Below are 19,372 nucleotides of genomic sequence, written 5' to 3'. Positions count from 1 at the left end.
CGGAAGCTGCAGGTCCTGAAGCTTTGGTGGAGTAAAACCCCCTACGCACGCCAACATTCTCCGGGGTGGTAGGGCTGGTCTCCCCGGTCCTTGTCTGCTTCCCTTCACCTGAGCCTCTGCCTGTGGACCCAGCGGATCCTGATGTGCACCTGCTCTGACCATTTGTCGAGTACCTGCCGCCATTCCTGGTTTCCCCACGTCGCTCCTTCAGTTCATCAACTTCCCTGTCTACACCTGCAGGGTCTTCGCCTGCAGGCCTCCCACTGCTGCAACCTCGTCAGAGTCCCGCTGCTGCACCCTCTGCAGAGTCTACGTTCCTGGTCCGCAAGGGGCTAGCCGTGCCAGAACTGGCTCCGACTGAAGCAGATGATTTGGCGGGAATTTTCGGGGCAACACAAACTCGCTGTCCAGACCCCATCTGGCCGCGCTTCCCCGCTGCCATGAGCTGCTGGTCCGCCGCCTTCTCTGAACCTGCTAAGCTCAAGGCGCCAATTTCCACATATGCGCCCATTACCAAGGTCGAGTTCTTCTCCGACCAGGGCTGGCCATCCGTTCCTCCACTGGAGCCGGACTTGGCCTCGCTGTTTGGCACCAAGAACCACCTCACTGGCCCGCGAGCAGTTCCCGCTTCTAAGCATGACCAGCTGCTGACGCGGCTCACCGATCGTGCACACCAGTGCGCCTTCCAGACCTGCGTTGCAGGAAATAACATCGCCCTTCTTGCCTTTGGGGTTTCCAAAATGGTGGAAGAGCTTGACATTCCTGACGAGTCGAAAACCATCATTACTAAAACTGCTGATGCCATTCTCAAACTGTGCGCTGCTGTACTCACCGGTTCTGCTCGCATTGCTGCCTGGCATACCCTTATCCAGCAGGCCATGTGGCTCAAGGCTCTGCCCTCCATGCCTGAACACCTGCACAGAGAGATGCTGAAAGGCCCCATCAGCTCTGACGTTCTGTTTGGTCCCCATCTTAGGAGCGTCATCGAGAGGGCTCAGAAGACAGCTGAACTGTCAGCCACGGTGCAAGACCTTGTCCACCCTCGGTCCGCCTCTCACTCCGGCCATTCCTCCAGAGGATGGGACGAACGGTGCGGAAACTTCAGACGCCCAGCTGCTCCGCCCACCCCACAGAGCCGGCCTCCCGCTTTGGTTCCACCTCAGCAGGACCAGAGAGTTTGCAGCCAACGGTTTTGAAAGAGCCAGCAGACACCATCTTGGCCGTCACAGTCGCAAGAACTTCGCCGAAAGCAACTACGAAAATGACTCGTTGGGGGGAATGTGTGTGCTTCTAACTGTAATGTTAACTCTGTGAATGATTTTGGTTTTGAAATAAAACCCAAAAAATGTCACATTGAGAGCACAATCCTACAGTCCTCTGCAGAATCCTCTACCGAATCCTCACACATGTTGCCCACACCAATCATTACGACACACCTGCATGTTCACACAGTCAGTCATATTACACGACAAGCTGTACGAGTGCGCTCCATTTGTGCACCGGCCCTAGCTTCCAGCCAGGCCCAACACATCCCGCTCCCCCCACAACGAAGGGTGGGACGGGATGTCATGGCACTATCGCGACCACATGCGGCGATACAGTGCCATCTGCTGGCACTTTGTCATCCCCATGCATGAGTCCGGCTCCCACTCGCCCTTTATCTTTGGACTCCACGCTCCGCGGTGCAGATCAGTCTCTTCCAGCTGTTTCACACTCGCCCTTTCGAGCGCAGCCCTCCATGGGTCGCTCCCAGTTCTCTGGTGCGAGCGACAGCTGTAAGGGCGCGAACGCAGTCCTCAGATGTCGTTCGCGTGACCTCGAACACGCGTCCGCTGTCAGAACGCGCGCAATAATTGTGCCGCCTTTGTCTCATGAGCAAATGGATATCAGACACCATTCATTGCGGTCACACACTCCATTTTCAGTCCGCTCCTCCTCCCTTCAACGGGATCATGGAGACGACGTTCACGTCACAGGAACAATCTCAGGCACTGGAGCTGGAGCTACGGGAACTTCTGTCCAAGGACGCCATTTCCGAAAGTCCCTCGCGGACAAGAGCTCTCAGGCTTCTACTCCCACTACTTCATAGTACCGAAGAAGTCGGGAGGAATGAGACCAATTCTCGACCTTTCCCTGTTCAACTGCTCCATAGCAGTGATGCATTTCCGCATCTTAACAATGAGGCAAGTTCTAGAATACGTGCGCTCCGGGGACTGGTTCACGTCAATAGACCTGAAAGACGCATGCTTCCACATCCCAGTAATTCCCAAACACCGGAAGTTCCTGCGCATTTCATTCAAGGGAGTTCAATACCAGTTCAATCGTCTCCCTTTCGGATACTCGCTAGCCCGGCGCACATTCTCCAAATGTCTCGAGACCGCTCTGAAGCCACTGTGCACGGCAAGAATGAGGGGTTTATTTTATCTGGACGATCTGCTCCTATGCGCCCAGTCCAAGGACGAGGCGTCAGAGCAAACCAGGAAGTTAATAGAGCATCTGTCAACCCTGGGGTTTTTCATAAACTGGGAAAAGAGCTCCATCCTTCCACCCCAGTCGATTGTGTTTCTCGGGGTGGAGCTGAACGCCTCCCTAATGAGAGCACGTTTGTCTCCGGCGAGAGCGGCAGATCTCACCACGGTGATCTCCCGCGTGCAACCCTGCAAGATCGTGAGAGCCGTGTTAGTCATGAAACTTCTGGGCATGATGGCTGCAGCCCACGCTGTGGTGCCGTTAGGTTTACTTCACACGAGACGCCTACAGCGTTGGTTCATCTGCCTCCGGGTACACCCGATACGTCAGAAGAGACGTATGTTGAGGGTTCCCCCTTCAGTGGGCGGGGACCTCGCTCACTGGGGGAATCCCTGCATCCTCTCACATGGGGTCCCCATCGGACGTCCTACATCACACGTATCTGTTTTTATGGATGCATCACTGTTGGGATAGGGGGGCACGCGCTTGTCCCACACGGTGGCAGATCGCTTGCCCTCCCACATGCACAAGCACATAAATGTGTTGGAGCTTATGACAGTGAGGAATGTGATTAGACACTTCGCTGCCCTTCTCGAGGGCCGTCATGTCGAAGTTCACACAGACAACCAGGTGGCGGCAGCCTACATAAATCGCCAAGGGGGAGTTCCATCCCTCCCACTATTGCGCGTAGCCACAGATTTACTGTGTTGGGCACATGTCCACCTGCTGTCCATCAGAGCCATCTACATTCCGGGGGTACTGAATGTCGCGGCAGACATCCTGTCGAGAGGGGGACCCCGCGACTCCGACTGGCGTCTACATCCTGCACTGATATCACAGATCTGGATCAGGTTCGGGGAACCTTCTGTGGATCTGTTCGCGGCTCGCGAAAACGCTCAGTGTCGCCTGTGGTTTTCCCTGAGTCCCCGGGATCAACCCCCGCTCGGGGCGGACGCCTTCTCACACCAGCCCTGGCCTCGAACGCTCCTTTATGCGTTTCCACCAGTCCCTCTGATTCCCCGTCTCCTGGACCGAATTCGGTCGGAACAGCTTGCGGTGATTCTGGTGGCTCCCAGACGCGTGTCCGCGTCATGGTTTCCGGACCTGCAAGAGCTAGTGTCCGGCTCCCCGTGGAGGCTCCCGTGGAGGGCGGACGCCCTTCTCCAGGCGGATGGGATAATCAAACATCCTCTGGAAATAGGCCAACGGCTGTGGGTCTGGCCACTGAGCGGTCACGCTTAGAGGCTTCTGGGCTGCCGCATGATGTTGTCACCACGATTCAGAGGGCGCGGGCACCCTCTACCATTGCATCTTATGCTGCTAAATGGGCAGCTTTCCAGAACTGGTGTGCAGAACGGAATGTTCAAGCGCTCTCCTGCCAGCTGGCGGATGTCCTATCGTTTCTGCAGATACTGATGGACAGGGGCCTCGCATTCAGCACTGTTAAGACATATGCTGCAGCTATCTCATCATGTCATCAGGGTTTTGGAGATAGATCTGTTTTCAATCATCCCCTCACAAAACGTTTTCTAAAAGGTGTCAGAAGGAACAGACCCATGTCCCGCCCGCTATTTCCCCAGTGGGACCTAACGGTGGTTCTGCGCGGCTTATCTGAAGCCCCATTTGAACCCTTGGACTAGTTCTCACTCAAGTTCCTGTCACTCAAAACTGCCTTGCTGCTGGCGCTGGCATCAGTCAAGAGGGTGAGCGACCTAACCTCTCAGTGGCTCCCGCATGCCTCAGGATCCATGAAGATGGTGGAATCACTGTTTTATGCCCCATCCCAGCCTTTGTGCCCAAAAACATGAATACTTCCTTCAAATCCAGGTCAATTTCATTGGCTGGACTTTTTCCTCCTCCCCATAATTCTGATGAGGAGGCGGCTTCCCACCTTCTCTGCCCGGTGCATGCGCTCGCACGATTTGTGTCACGCACTTCAGGGATTCGCCACTCACAAAGCCTGTTTGTGCACTACAGAGACTCTTCCCTTGGGCAAGCGCTGTCGACCCAGCGTCTTTCACAATAGTTATGTGACGCCATTTCACTCGCTTACACATCATCAGGGCGGGATCCTCCTGAGACACTCAGGGCCCACTCAGCCAGAGGGATTTCCTCTTCTATGGCGCTCCACAGTGGTGTGTCAATGGAAGACATTTGTCTGGCTGCTTATTGGGCTTCCCCATGTTCCTTTACTCGTTATTATTTACGAGCTGTGTCTTCAGGATCCATCACTCGTTCAATGCTTGGACCTCAGCAGGCTGAGTGAAAGCATTATGGCACCACATCAGCCCTACTTGAATGAATTTCATCCTCTTGTGGATGATATTTTAGTGGGATCCCCACTCTTCTCTCTGGCTGCCTCAGCCTTTTTAAGCCCTGGGCTGAGGCTGAGTGACCCTCGCTAAAAGGAGACTTGTTGGGTGTGTCCATTTGGTTGAGCTAACCAGTGTGGCGTAAATCCATCCAGCTGGGCATTATTCCAATAGCAGCTAGCTTGAGGGCTAAGACTAGACGAAATAGAACATTGGTTACGTATTGTAACCCCAGATTCTATGAGTCTAGTCGCAGCCCTTAAGCCAATGGCCCCACTGGTTCTGTTAGGATCAATAGCCATCGGAGGCGAACAGAGGAGTCACTCCACTTATATACCCACAGGGGTAACCACCATTGGTGGGCGTACATTTAAGCTCTTCATGATTGGCTGATGCTGAGATCATCCTTCCAATAGCAGGTAGCTTAATGGCTGCGACTAGACTCATAGAATCTGGGGTTACAATACCTAACCAACATTTATCCCTGTTTTTCACACCATCTTCACGCATTACTTTGATCTGTTTTGTTTCTAGGACATTTGAGCTTCTGCAGACTTAATCAGCACCCAATAAGTCTGGCATGAACAAAATGATGGTCCATGATCCACATATTACGTGTTTAACCCCGAGGAGTTTTCCTGTAAGAACATCTTGGCTGGTCTTCTTTCCACTTACTTTGTTGCATCTCGCATCATGCATAACAATTTGATAAAATACCCAAACTTAAACGTATCTTTAACAACTGGACATATTTCTCTTTTGTGTAAGTCACAGTGTGTGCCCTCCTGAAGGTCTCTATTAAATGCAAACCAGACGTTTATTAGTTTAGGAATATCTGCAGGGAAAGACGTGACACAGCAGAGGACCACATTCTAAACAAAGGATCACAAATCTATGATATTTTCCCTCTCCAGACAGAGGTTGACACAGTCACACATCTGCAATGCTTTTCTGACACTGTTAAGTGATACATTTAGAAACAATGTTATGGTTACGCTTATATTTATGGCAAAGAATCTGTGAGAAAGTATTCCAAAATACATTCCTTTGATAGGAGCAAGATAAAGGATGTCTCAACTCAAAACAGATTATTTTTATAGGTTGACAGCCATCTATTTATCTGTTCATTCATTGTGACCCATTTTACAATCTACACATCTAATTATATGAAGACTTAATAAAAATGGCTTCATTTATAAGTTGTGCAAAATCAGAGGGGCATGTCAAACCTGTCTTCATTTATTTTCTGAAAGTAAAAACCCAGAAAGAAGGACTAAATTAACAGATAAGGAAAACAATATGGATTTAGAGTTACTTGTTATTGGTTTGTGTTGAGTCAACTATGACCCTGTCCAGTTACTTAGTAAAGTGAGTTCATGTAGACAATGTATCAAAAATGTGATGAAACTTTACCTTAAAGAAGTACACCATTTCTATTCCAGTGCCGAGTTACTGGCTGCCTCTTTTCCCATCCACTGTTCATACTGAGGATGACTATGAATTTTGCTTTATTGCTGGTCATTCAGCTACACAAATTAGTCTATATGGCTTCTGCTTTCGGGTCTAACACTGTGTTTACATGCAGTGTCGGACAACCAAATTATTGCCTTAGTCTGATTGAAGTCGGAGTTTTTAAATGCATGTATGCAGGTCCTTCTCAAACGATTAGCATATTGTGATAAAGTTCATTATTGCCTGTAATGTACTGATAAACATTAGACATTAGACGGGCTGCATCGTGGCGCAGTTGTTAGCACTGTTGCCTCGCAGCACGAAGGTCGCAGGTTCGAAACTCGGCTGCAGCCTTTCTGCGTGGAGTTGCGTGTCCTCCCCATGCATGCGTGGGTTTCCTCCTGGTATTCTGGTTTCCCCCACAGATCACAACATGCCCTATAGGTTATAAATTGTAAGTCGCTTTGGATAAAAGCGTCTGCTGAGTGAATAAACATAATAAACATAAACTTTCATATATATTAGATTCATTACACACAACTGAAGTAGTTGAAGCCTTTTATTTTTTCTAATATTGATTATTTTGGCATACAGCTCATGAAAACCCAAAATTCCTCTCAAAAAATTTGCATATCATGAAAAGGTTCTCTAAACGAGCTATTAACCTAATCATCTGAATCAACTAATTAACTCTAAACACCTCCAAAAGATTCCGCTTTTAAAAACTCCCAGCATGGTTCATTACTCAAAATCACAATCATAAGACTGCCGACCTGACTGCTGTCCAGAAGGCCATCATTGACACCCTCAAGCAAGAGGGTAAGACACAGAAAGACATTTCTGAACAAATAGGCTGTTCCCAGAGTGCTGTATCAAGGCACCTCAGTGGGAAGTCTGTGGGAAGGAAAAAGTGTGGCAGAAAACGCTGCACAACGAGAAGAGGTGACCGGACCCTGAGGAAGATTGTGGAGAAGGACAGATTCCAGACCTTGGGGGACCTGCGGAAGCAGTGGACTGAGTCTGGGTGGAAACATCCAGAGCCACCTTGTACAGGTGTGTGTAGGAAATGGGCTACAGGTACCGCATTCCCCAGGTCAAGCCACTTTTGAACCAGAAACAGCGGCAGAAGCGCCTGACCGGGGCTACAGAGAAGCAACACTGGACTGTTGCTCAGTGGTCCAAAGTACTTTTTCGGATGAAAGCAAATTTTGCATGCCATTCAGAAATCAAGGTGCCAGAGTCTGGAGGAAGACTGGGCAGAGGGAAATGGCAAAATGCCTGAAGTCCACTGTCACGTACCCACAGTCAGTGATGGTCTGGGGTGCCATGTCAACTGCTGGTGTTGCTCCACTGTGTTTTATCAAGGGCAGGGCCAATGCAGCTAGCTACCAAGAGATTTTGGAGCACTTCATGCTTCCATCTGCTGAAAAGCTTTATGGAGATGAAGATTTCATTTTCCAGCACGACCTGGCACCTGCTCACAGTGCCAAAACCACTGGTAAATGGTTTACTGACCATGGTATTACTGTGCTCAAATGGCCTGCCACCTCTCCTGACCTGAACCCCATAGAGAATCTGTGGGACATTGTGAAGAGAAAGTTGAGAGACGCAAGACTCAACACTCTGGATGAGCTTAAGGCCAATATCGAAGCATCCTGGGCCTCCATAACACCTCAGGAGAGCCACAGGCTGATTGTCTCCATGCCACGCCACACTTAAGCAGTCATTTCTGCAAAAGGATTCCCGACCAAGTATTGAGTGTATGACTAAACATATTTGAAGGTTGACCTTTTTTGTATTAAAAACACTTTTCTTTTATTGGTCGGAAGAAATATGCTAATTTTATTTAGATAGGAATTTTGGGGTTTCATGAGCTGTATGCCAAAATCATCAATATTAGAAACAATAAAAGGCTTGAACTACTTCAATTGTGTAATGAATCTAATATATATGAAAGTCTAATGTTTATCAGTACATTACAGAAAATAATGAAGTATATCACAATATGCATTTTTTTTTAGAAGGACCTGTACACCTTAGACCAGCAGTAGCTCAGGAAGTAGAGTGTCCAGTAATCAAAAGGTTGTAGGTTTGATCCCGGCTCCCGTCAGAATGCTGCTGTTTGTCACGTTGAGGCAGGAGGTTAGGACCCAAAATGCAGAAACCCCAGAACGACTCAGGCAGGAGCGGTTGAATAAATGAAAATTCCTTTTATTAGGATGAGGCGTAAAGGTCCAAAAGGCAGGAAGCCGAGCCTAAAGTCTAGTAAACAGACTGACAAAAACCACAGCTCACTTATGAGCATGAACCTAGATGTATCACGAGGGGAACAGAACAACACTGACAAGACAATGGGCCGACAAACCCTGAGAGACACAGACAGGCTTATATACACAGGGCTGAGTGATAGGAGACGAAGAGCAGGTGCATGGGGAATTGGGCACAGGTGAAAATAATGAACTGAGGGAAGAAGCAGAAATAAGCAGGGGAGAAAACCATATCTAAATCCTAAACCAAAACTACTAAAATAACCTGAACTTTAAACACTGTAGCAACAAAGACACCGGAGAAACTAATAAGCAAACAAATGATCTGAAGTGGGGAAGGGAACACACACACACACACACACACACACACACACACACACACACACACACACACACACACACTAAGGAGACTAAAGAACTGATATTCTAAACCTAAAGTGGGGAGACTGGAGAACATGATGAAAACCAGGAGGGAGCTGGGGACAAAAAGGACTTGGGACTACAGGGACACAGAACACTAGGGGACACCTAAGGGAAACCTGGAGGGGGCTGGGGACCAAAGGGACACAGAATATGACACTGTTGTGTTCTTGGACAAGACACCCAATCCGCCTTGCCTGCTGGTTGTGGTCGATGGGTCTGGTGTCTCTAGTGCTTGGCAGTCTCACTTCCATCAATGCGCCCCAGGGCACTTGTGGCTACATTGTAGCTCATCACCACCAGTGTGTGAATGAGTGTGTGAAGGGATGAATGACTGTGTTGTGAAGCGCCTTGGGGGTTGTGGAACCCTAAGAATGTGCTATACAAACACAGGCCATTTATCATGTAGTCCTGCTGATGTTGAACGGAACTGGCTAACTAAATCAAGCTAAGGTACCAAGATAATTTGATTAAAAAAATAAATTGCTCTGCTTGCAAAAAAAGATGGCATCCATCCCTCTTTGGATGAAGCAGCTCTTCTTTTTAGGGACATGGCCAATTTTATTAGTCCTCTATGAACACCCAGGGTCCAGACCAGGAAGCAGTGTCATAGTTTAACCCACCCCTCTGCAGCTTCTGTACTGTTACCCACCCACTACCCCATTGAGACAGTGTCCCACGGCCAAAATCACACAGATTAAATATCAGGCTTAATAAAGCAAATTATGGAAATCTCATAAATACTAGAACAAATTAAACTGAGCAGAAAACTAGAAAAATCAAAATGTGGGTTATTGAACATTAGGTCTATTTTTTCTAAGACTTTGTTAGTTAATGACTTGATTTGTGATAATCAGATTTCTTTCTCTCACAGAATCCTGGCTGCAGCAAGAGGACTATGTTAGTTTAAATGAGTCGACTCCTTCTAATTATATAAATCATCGTATTGCTTGAAGTACAGGGCGAGGAGGAGGAGTAGCAAGCATTTTTCATTCAGACCTAATAATCAATCCCTTACCAATTATTAGTTACAGTTCTTTGAACATCTTATTCTAGGTTTTCCTAATCCAGATTGCAAAACTGTAAAACCACTCTTGTTTGTAGTTTTATATCGTCCACCAGGCCCTTACTCTGAGTTTTTGGATCAGATCTCTGATTTTTTTATCTGATTTGGTGCTAAATACTGATAAGGGCATTGTAGTGGGGGATTTAAACATTCATGTGGACATTGAAAGTGATAGCCTCAATGTAGCCTTTAGTAATATCTTAGACTCAATGTGTTTTACTCAAAAAATACACTCCTGCCATCATACATCAGACCTTGTGCTGACTTATGGCAAAGAGTGTGAGGAAATAGCATCAATAATAATAATAATAATAATAACTAAATCCCTAGATTACTTTTTGTTAGCTTAAACTGCAGAAATAAAGGTGTGGGTAGCGGCTGGAGATCGTGTTTTAGCCCTCCTGCATTGTGTGGAAGAGCGCAGTTAACCAAATGTAAATAACATTCAAGGGGTCTACACTATGTTATATTGTTTTCCAAATTTGCCATTGCAGCTTTAAGGCTCCTGCATTTCTATTTTGACAGTTTTAGAAATGCATACCCCTGATTTTGTTTTTGCAAGAAAATAACAACCTGACTGCAAAACAATCAACAGATGTGCGAAAAAAACCTCATATTCAATTTGCAACTGAGCTATTCCTCTACTTACTAAAAGCTGTCATTTCAATCAATCTCATGATGGAATTTTATCTGGATACATTAAGGAAGTGACGTAAGGAAAAAGTAGATCCTCATCTTCGCTATCTTGTGTAGTGTAGTCATTTCTTACAGTTTGGTCAAATCATTGTGTTTTGAGGATGCCCGTGCCCATCTACAACAGCTGGAAGATCAACAGGAGCCGCTGCAATCTGATCATAGATAATCTAAGGATAATCTGTGTGATCACACATCACAACCATATGACAACAGCTTGAACTTCTCTGAAGCCTTGCACAGAAGTGAACTCCGTGCAAAGAAAAGGTCTGACAGGCAATCAGTCACTATCTTTTTAACCTTTACATGACAAAGCAACAAATTGCCTTTGAATTGCTTGTTGCGAGTGAAATCCCAGCTTGAGGGCAGTTTTTCTCTTCTCTTAGGGCAATGAATCATAAAGATGTGACAAATACCGTTTGACATTGCTTTTGGGAGCTGATTAATGAGTGTAGCTACAGCCTCAGTGGAAAGTCCCACATAGACAGGTTTGAAGATTTCTGTTTCGCACTGGAGCAGTGAAGAAACATTTCTTCATGTGTGTCCTGCAGCTGAGCAGAGTTTGGCTGGTTGTCATGCAGTTTCTTTCATCGGAACATTTAAAGCATGAACGTCTTCATAACTGCGATTCAAGCACCACAAAATTAAAGTCTTCTTTACACATAAGTCAGAAAGAAGAATGTTTTATATCTGAAATTCAGGTTTTCATGTTAGGGGCTTGACACACGGGAGGCGACAAACAACCGCGATCAGCGAAATTCGTCGCTGTCACTTTTATTACCTGACACACGGGAGGCGACCCACGGCAGCGGCCAGCGGCAAAGCTGGCAAAATCGAAACTTCCGTTGATTTGTTTGGCTGTGTCAGGTTGGAGGGAATTAAGGTTATTTAAGCGGTTCAGAGTTTAAAAAGTGGTAGATATGATGTTTCACAAGGTGCTGCTAGAGTTATGTGAAATCTTACTTCTGATTTTACTATATAAAACATAATAATAATCAACTTCTCCTTCATGTTTGCTCGGAGATGTACGAAAAATCCTGTCCGCTCATTGGTCAGTGAATGAAACCTCCGTTGATTGATCCTCGTCCGAGCGACAGCAATGAAAAGTTGAAAATATTTCAACTTTCTGAAAAAAATGCATGCATCAGACAAAAAGGAATCAGGGAAAACTGCTTCAGGAAAAAAATGTCAACCCAAAAACTGTCAGAAAAAAAGTTGTCAAACCAAAAGTTGTCCGAAAAAGTTGTCAAACCAAAAGTCATCCGAAAACGTTGTCAAATCAAAAACTGTCAGAAAAAAAGTTGTAAAACCAAAAGTCGTCAGGAAAAAAGTTGTCAACCCAAAAACTGTCAGGCGTCAGGTGTTAGGTATCAGGTGTCAGGTATCAGATATCAGGTCTCAGGTCTCAGGTGTCATGTATCAGGAAAAAATGTTGTCAAACCAAAAGGCTTTAGGAAAAAAACTGTCAGAAACAAAACTCTGATAGAAATGACAAAACTAGGAAAATCCAGCAGAGGATGCTATTGGGCTTGTTCGAGATGAGCCAGTTCTGCGCAGATTTGATCACTGATGATCGGCGCGCAGTGCATGCCGGTTAGATTTGTGTCCGACTTGATGCCGACTAGATCTGACGTCATACATACGTAGGCAACGATATCCTCGTGAGATCAAGGCAGCCGCAGATTTTGGAGCAAGGAGCTGCAGTTGCTCTCCACCGGCTGCAAAACCTAGGGGATGACGGGAAACGCCTGGCTCTCACCTGATCTAAGATCTGATTGGTTCACATTTTGATTCAAACATCTGGTGAAAGAACATGAAATGTTAGTTGGTCACATGTATTCTATAAATCATGTTACGTTGATGATGACAACTCTATAGGCCATAAAAAGACATTTGATTTGTGTTATTTTCTCATGTTTCCTGTAAGCACACTAAAACTACAGCTGATAACCTTTTTACTTATTTTAGTCATATCTCCATATACAATATATGATATCCACAAGCACGTGAGGATGTGTTTCGGTTGCTAACAGGCACCAGAATTAAAATAAATAAACAAGTATGAACACTAAAGCGATGTCTTCATCCATTGTCACCCGCAAGCTAAACATGTAGGGAAATCTGTCCGGCTTAAATGCCGGCTTTCAGCCACTCCCCCTGCTGCGTCTGTCTGCTCTCGTCTGTTTTCCAGGCGAAGCGCTGCTCAACTCGAACAAGCCATTTGTCATATTGTGCCACGGTAGACTTGGCGTGATGTCATCAACGTGCGACATCAGCAGCCTGGGCTTCTAACTGCACCCCTGACAGTAGGTTTAAATTATTTTACCTTTTTACGGTACATTTGTAACAATTAATGTTATATTGTGTTGCAGTTGGGTTTTGAAAATTACATTACCATAAATCATAGAAGACAAGCACATTTCCCATGATCAGACAAATCAAAGTTGCACTTTTTCTTTGGCTAATTAATTCTAGCTAGCATCAGTGGTACTAGATGCTTCATTTAAGCAGTCCAGCCGTGTTTTCGCTATATACAGTATGTTACAACACACACACACACACACACACACACACACACACACACACACACACACACACACACACACACACACACACACACACCAAGTAATGTTTCTATGGTTACATTGTGATTTCTTAGTAAATATTGTATTTGGTGAGAGATAAACTTTATTGTGTTTATCCTAGTGAATCTATAATTAAACGGGTAAACTAGTAGTGTAGCACACTCAATGTCAAGGAAAGTAAAGTGTTATTATCAGGAGAGGGAGAATGATTAAATGGTTAGCAACAGCCTTCAATACGATGGCCCCCTCCATGAGGCCAACACAGCTCAGCAGAACATTATTGTAACTTCTTCTGGGGAGAAAACACTTAGAGAAAAAATAAAGTTAACAGCTGAAATTGCAGGAAATAATACAGTTAAAGAGCAGATTGTAGAAGAAAGTAGTAGAGTGTGGAAAGGGGTCAGTATGTCCTCCAGCAGTCTAAGCCTATAGCAGCATAACTACTGAGATAACTCTGGATAACCTAGCCTTTTAGATGGAGACATGTTGGAGGCAGGGCAAGGGAGAGTTGTCTTTACCGACTGTACACTCCACCTCCCTCTACACCCCACTTGTCCAGATCTAGGCTAACATCAGATTTTAACCATAGGCCCTATCAAATAAAAATGTTTTAAGCCTAGTCTTAAAAGTAGATAAAGTGTCTGCCTCACGGACTAAAGTTGGGAGTTGGTTCCACAAGAGAGGAGCCTGATAACTAAAAGATCTGGCTCCTATCCTATTTTTAGATATTTTGAGAGTGAAGTGCTCGGTTAGGAAAATATGGAACAATCAGGTCACTGATGTATGATGGAGCTTGATTATTAAAGGGCTTAATATGTGAGAAGGAGGATCTTAAAATCTATTCTGAATTTAACAGGCAGCCAATGTAGGGAAGCTAAGACAGGAGATATATGATCTCTCTTTAATTCTCATCAGAACTCTAGCTGCAGCATTTTGGGCAAGCTGAAGACTTTTAACTACATTCTGTGGACTTCCTGAGAGTAATGAATTACAGTAATCCTGTCTTGATGTAATAAATGCATGAACTAGTTTTTCAGCATCACTCCTGGAAAGGATGCGTCTAATCTTAGCAATATTCCGAAGGTGGAAAAAGGAAATCCTACAACCCTGTTTAACGTGGGATTTGAATGACATGTCCTGGTCAAAGATAACACCAAGGTTCCTTACTTTGTTCTCGGAGATTAATTTAATGCCATTCAGGTCAGGCAATTGACTAAGCAATTTCCTTTAATGAATTTCAGGTCCAAAGATGAGAACTTCAGTCTTGTCTTGATTTAAAAGCAAAAAGTTTTGAGTCATCCAATTTTTTGTGTCTTCAAGACAAGCCTGTAATCTACCCAACTGATTAGGTTCATCACGGTTAATGGATAGATTTAACTGAGTATCGTCAGCATAACAATGGACATTTATCCCATGCTGTCCAACTGGGAGCATATATATAGTGAAAAGAATTGGTCAAAGCACTGAACCCTGTGGTACTCCACAAGTAACCCTGGAGTATGACGATGATTTGTCATAAACATTTACAAAATGAAATCTATCAAACAGGTAGGATTTAAACCAGCCTAGCGCTGTTCCTCTGATCCTACAACATGGTCAAGCCTTTCTAAAAGAACATTGTGATCAACTGTGTCAAAGGCAGCACTGAGATCTAACAAGACTAGAACAGACACAAGATTCTTACCTGAGGCCATGAGAATATCATTTGTAACTCTCCCTAATGCAGTTTCAGTGCTGTGATACTCTCTAAAACCAGACTGAAATTCCTCAAACAGATCATTAGTGTTTAAATGCTCATATACTTGGATGGCCACTATTTTCTCAAGGACTTTGGATAAAAATGGAAGGTTAGTTATTGGTCTATAATTCATTAGGTCATCTGGATCCAGAGAAGGCTTCTTAGGTAAAGGTTTGATTACAGCAACCTTAACATCCTGTGATACTTATCCATTTACTAAGGATAGATTGATTATATCTAGAATGGGGCAGTAACCAAAGCCTTCAACTGCGCATTCCCAGCCAGGGGTGCGAGTGCGTAGGGTGTCCCGATTCTCAAGTGCGGAAGTTGACCACGCCCCCTATTGCAACCTTAATCTGAACTTCTCCCAAGTCTGCAGCGATGCAGAACTCGGCCAAGGATATTACCCACAAGTTATTGCTGCGGGAGAAATGGCTCAAGTACCTTTTTTGAAAATATGTATATTGTAATGAAATTAGTTCATTTTAGGATGATTATTTGATGCTCTTAATGTTTTAGACAAAGCAGCAATGAAGTTAAATTTTTTTCTAATAATTGCTTTGTTGTTTGTTTTAAAGTTGTTAATAAAGGTTTTTGAAAAGATTTTCACATCGACCAGCATCCTGGCATGCGATCGATGATGCAATACTCCCTGTCTCAATTAGGCAATTATTTGTACACTTGTGTACTACGCACTCGAACCCTACTGCGCACTTTTTCCAAGTGCACTTTGCTGATGACCGCAGGGTGCAGTGCATAGGCGTAATTTTAACCGGGGATGCCGGGGACATGTCCCCAGCAAAATTTGTGACTGGCAGCTGTGTCCCCCCCACTTTCAAAAACGCCTGCTGATGAGGATTTTTGTTTTACCAGCTCAGATCTTATACCGGGGTCGGCAACCTATTCCCATCAAAGAGCCATTATTACCGATTTCCCACGGTAATTTTGGACGGACCTTAATAAGCAGTGACTTAAGTTCAGCAGGCAGGTCGCGCTAGAAAATTTCGTTTAAAAAGACGTCATAAATGTTTTCCCCCCCGTCCTTTTTATTTATAAAATATGAAGTAAAAACTCACACTTTAATTTTCATTCTTTTGTCATTAATATTTAGTCTACACCCGTGCGTTAAGTGGACCATCTTCCAGTAAAAGCAAAGCATCCAGTCCACCTCTCCAAATGCGTAAAATGTGCATCAGCCGCTAGTTAGGCGCGCCGCGCGCACCATCAGCGACGTCAGCCCAGACAAGAGCAGAGCAAATAGAGAAAGAATAGAGGATAATTGTGTCTGGATGTGGATGGAGATTACATTTTACAGCAGCCTGATCATCATTTAAATACGTAAACCATCACCTGGCTTCTAGTCCACACTATCAGCATTATTTTAATTGGTGTGTGTGTGTGTGTGTGTGTGGGTGGGTGTGTGTGTGTGTGTGTGTTTGTGTGTGTGTGAGAGAAACAAATTGGATTTTTATGTTCATATTTATCAAGCGCTGTTCAGCCAAAGTTTCATAATTTCATAAAAAGAACATTTTTCCAAGTGACACATCCCCCAGAGAGACCGGGTTTCCAGACTGTTTCAGTGGGAGGAAATCTTATCGCATGCGCCGTGGTTCTGCACTGCGCTGCGAACCCCAGATCTTCAGCTCACTGTCCACCGTGGGCGCTCCGAGCCGCGCTGAACACAGTGTCCAGTATAAAGCTCTGATGTTCTGATGGGAATATTTTACCTCCGCGATGTGCGTTAACGATTAAAATGTCAGCTCATCCATGCGCATCAGTGTGCGTCGGGGTAATTCTTTCAAACCAAGCAACATCCTTGAGTTCATCTGTCAAAATAAACTGTCAAATGGAAATATATGTAACCTGCCGTTAAACTGTTTTGCCTTCTTGTGAAGATTGTTGCAAAGAGAAACAATTAAACTTGATTAACCCCAGAGCCACCCAGAGAACCAGAGCGCATGCGGGAAGATTCCTCCCACTGAAGCAAGTGTTTTCCAAACCCTGTCTCTCAGAGAGACTTGTCACTTAGAAAATGTTCCCTGATTATGAAACTTTGGCTGAATAGTGCTTGTTCCTGTCTCCAATGTGGCGACATATCCAGGAGCCGTCTGAGGAGAATCCCAGAATCTCACATTGTCTTCAGCTCATAAAGCGCCTATGATTACACACAAGCGTGACGCGTCAACCCGGTCTCACAGTAAGACCGGGTCGGACCTGTCCAGGTTTACGCAGACAATCTTTACATTTAGAATTGGCATACAGATGTAAAACTAATGCAGTAAAATATAAAGCATTTTATTTAAATATCCATTCATTATTTTACAAGCACAGAGAGCCGCATCAGATGGATGGAAGAGCCGCATGCGGCTCCAGAGCCGCGGATTGCCGACCCCTCTGCTAGCCTACTTTATTGTCCCCAGCAATTTTTAAACCCCACTCAAGTGTATGGTTATTGTCCCCAGCAATTCTGAAAACAAACTGACGCCCTTGGTGCAGTGAGATTATTAGGATTGGGCCTATATATGGCCTTGTTCGAGTTGAGCTGAGAAAAAAGACGAGAGCAAACAAACGCAGCAGGGGGAGTGGCTTAAAGCTGGCATTTAAGTCAGACAGATTTCTCTACATTTAGCTCACGGGTGACGATGGATGAAGATATCGCGTTAGCGTTCATACTTGTTTCATTTTTTATTTTAATTCTGGTCCCTCACAATATCATATATTGTAGACATGTGCATATGAAGTGTTGACTGTTATAATAAGTAAAGGTTAGTAGCTGTAGTTAGTAGCTGTAGTTTTAGTGTGCTTATAGGAAACGTGACAAAATAACACAAAACACATTTTTCTTTATGGCCTATCTATTGTCATCATCAATGTAACACAATTTACAGAACACATGTAACCAACTAACATTTCATGTTCTACCACCGGATGTTTGGATCAAAATGTGAACAAATCAGATCTTAGATCAGGTGAGAGCCAGGCATTTCCTGTCATGCCCTAGGTTTTGCAGCTGGTGGAGAGCAACTGCAGCACCTTGCTCCAAAATCTGATCTCACAAGGTTATCGTTGCCTGCGTAGGCATGACGTCAGAGCAAGTCGGCATCAAGTCAAACACAAATCTAACCGGTATGCATTGTGCGCCGATCACCGGTGATCTAATCTGCGCAGAACTGACTCATCTCAAACATGGCCTATGTCTATGGTAAGAAGCCCAGGCTGCTGCTGTCGCACATTGATGACATCACGCCAAGTCTACTGTGGTGCAATCCAGCCTTCTGCTGGATTTTCCTAGTTTTGTCATTTATATCAGAGTTTTGTTTCTGACAGTATTTTTCCTAAAGCATTTTGGTTTGACAACATTTTTCCGGAAGCTGACACCTGGGACCTGACACCTGACAGCTTTTGGGTTGACAACTTTTTTTCCAGATGACTTTTGGTTTGACATATTTTTTCCTGAAGCAGTTTTCCCTGATTCCTTTTTGTCTGATGGTTTTTTTCCCCCTGAGACCTTTTGGACTGATGGGTTTTGAACCCTAACCTGCGGCTTTTTTCTCTATGGTCTGATGTTTGACACCTGAGACCTGAGGATGTCTAAAAGTGTACGCCGTATTACCTGCCATTTTTGAATGCCTCTCTGATACTGGGTCTCCCATGCCTATTGGTATAAAAGGAAACCTACTGGTGTTCTCAACCATCTATGCTCTCCTGATGATTCAGACACTTCTTTCTATAACTGAAGGACTCCACAAACTCCTTTAGAATGAGGATTTTGACCTGGCAGAAGCTCTAATTGGCAAAGATGCTGTTTGTGACACAATCAGGGATAAACACGTGGAGGCATTTCCCACTGAACTGTAGGAGAGGACCAAGGCTCTGTGCTTCACACACGGTAATCAAGAACCACGTGCAAATAGAAGGTAGAAACAGAAAAAAATGGAAGATTTTGTGTTTAACTCTCTCAGGCTCAAATGGCCCGCACTTGTATAGCGCCTCTCAGAGTAAGGACTCCAAAGCGCTTTACACTACAGTGTATCATTCATCCATTCACACATTCACACACTGATGGTGATGAGCTATGATGTAGCCACAGCTGCCCTGGGGCACACTGACAGAGGCGAGGCTGCCAAGCACAGGTGCCACCGGTCCCTCCAACCACCACCAGCAGGCAAGGTGGGTTAAGTGTCTTGCCCAAGGACACAACAGCAGAATTCTCTGTCCGGACCCAGGATCGAACCTGCAACCTTCCGATTACTGGACAACCCGCTCAACCTGTTGAGCTACTGCTGCGCCTAAGAAAATATAGTTTTGATAAAAGGACAAACAACTAAGTCCTTCAGGGGTACTTCTGAGTTTAAAAATGCTCATGAAAT

Source organism: Nothobranchius furzeri, chromosome 1 (genome assembly GCF_043380555.1).
Source record: "Nothobranchius furzeri strain GRZ-AD chromosome 1, NfurGRZ-RIMD1, whole genome shotgun sequence".
In the NCBI taxonomy this organism is placed as follows: domain Eukaryota; kingdom Metazoa; phylum Chordata; class Actinopteri; order Cyprinodontiformes; family Nothobranchiidae; genus Nothobranchius; species Nothobranchius furzeri.
The sequence above is the reverse complement of the archived record's forward strand: the minus strand, read 5'-3'. Positions refer to the sequence as shown.